Here is a 1,542-nt window from a genome sequence, read left to right on the forward strand (position 1 = left end):
GCACTCCCCGCCCCGCCCCGCCCCAGCCGTCTATTGGGCCGTTTGGACCCGGGCGGGCGGCCGAGCAGGGATAGGTTCGCGCTCGGCTCCGCCCCAACGGTGGATACTGCTTGATCATTGGTCCGCAGAGGCACCCCTTGGGGCGGGGCGGAAAGTGGACGTGGGGAAGTGAGGCTGCAGCGACGACCTCGTAGGGGTTTGGACCTGTGGTTGGAGGTTGGGGGTGCTAACCGGCTCCCCGAAACATCCGTGAGGCGGGTGTAATCTTCGCGGGCCAGGACGCGGCTCGGGGACTCAGCAGGGTGCCTCCCAGCCCCCCTCACCCCGGGACTTTTCTCCAGACGAGGTCAAGGGTCAAAAAAAGCCCACCTTTTCTGGTCTCCAGCTGCCGCAGTGAGAGATGCTGCCGCTGTGTCTGCCCACCTGCAATGGATGGTGTGAGGGACTGCTCCAGCTTCCTGATCAAGAGGAACAAGCAGACGTACAGCATCGAACCCAATAATCTGTAGGCCCGCAACTCCGTTCGCTACAACGGGCTGATTTACTGCAAGAGGGTGGGCGTGGAGCCGGCAGCCAACGGCAAAGGTGTGTTGGTCGTCAAGAAGCGGAGATCCGGCCAACGAAAGCCGGCTACTTGTAAGAACGCCCGGGCAGTATCCAGCATTTGATCCGCAAGAACAAGTACCTCCCGGAACGGCGCATGGCCGCCATCCGCAGGGCCAGCGCCAGCCTGAGCAGTCAGAAGCCCCAGACGGTGAAGAGGAGGCGGGCCCGCCCCACCAAGAGCTCCTGAGCACCCTCCTCCCCCCAAAGCAATAAAGGTATTAGCCAACTTTCCTAATTGGGGGTGGGGGTCGCCTAAAGTGGTCAATTCAAGGCAGACCTTGATTCTGGGCCCGTTTCCTCCTCTACAGGGTGGAGACTTCATCCAGATTGATATTTCATGACCAGGCTTATCTCAAGGGTAGAAAGAATGAAGCATAGCTGGGGTCCTGTTTCCATAAAATAAATGGGGGCTATATATTCATATCTGCAAACGCACAGAAAAAAATTCTGGAAGGATACTATCCTCCAATTCCCTACCAGAGGGTGAGAGAGGTGAGCAGGTTGGTCTCGGCCCTAAAGGAATTCAGGAATGAAAAAGAAGACAGAGCTGCTGCAGCGAAGTGCTTTGGTTGAAAAAGGTTGACCGAATACAGTTGTTGAAGCTGCAAATAACTCCCTTGTACCAGGCCCCTCATTTCTACTTTTCTGCTTTTTAGCATTAGATTATTAGAACAAACTGTCTGTGTGAAGCTCCTGATTCACAAGTCAAAAAGTAAAGATGTTGGAAGCTGACACATCAAATTTGGGGTCCAGGCTGGGCCTTCTGAGTTCATGACCTTGAACTTCCTTAAAACTGCAAAATTGACTGTGCCCATGTACATATTGTTGGGAACAATCCTTAACTTTCATCAGAATCTTTTTTTTTTAAATATATATATGGAAATTTGAGACCTTTGGTCCCTTTCTTTTTTTTTTAAATTAAATCTTTATTGTTCA

At 52.7% G+C, this 1,542-nt stretch overlaps 1 pseudogene; it reads left to right on the forward strand.

Annotated features, from left to right (window-relative positions):
- LOC102258707 overlaps positions 1-1,218 on the forward strand; it is a 1,983-nt pseudogene extending 765 nt beyond the window's left edge.
- Positions 1,219-1,542: the final 324 nt, after the last annotated feature.

The sequence above is a fragment of the Myotis brandtii genome, unplaced genomic scaffold, assembly GCF_000412655.1.
Source record: "Myotis brandtii unplaced genomic scaffold, ASM41265v1 scaffold236, whole genome shotgun sequence".
NCBI lineage: Eukaryota > Metazoa > Chordata > Mammalia > Chiroptera > Vespertilionidae > Myotis > Myotis brandtii.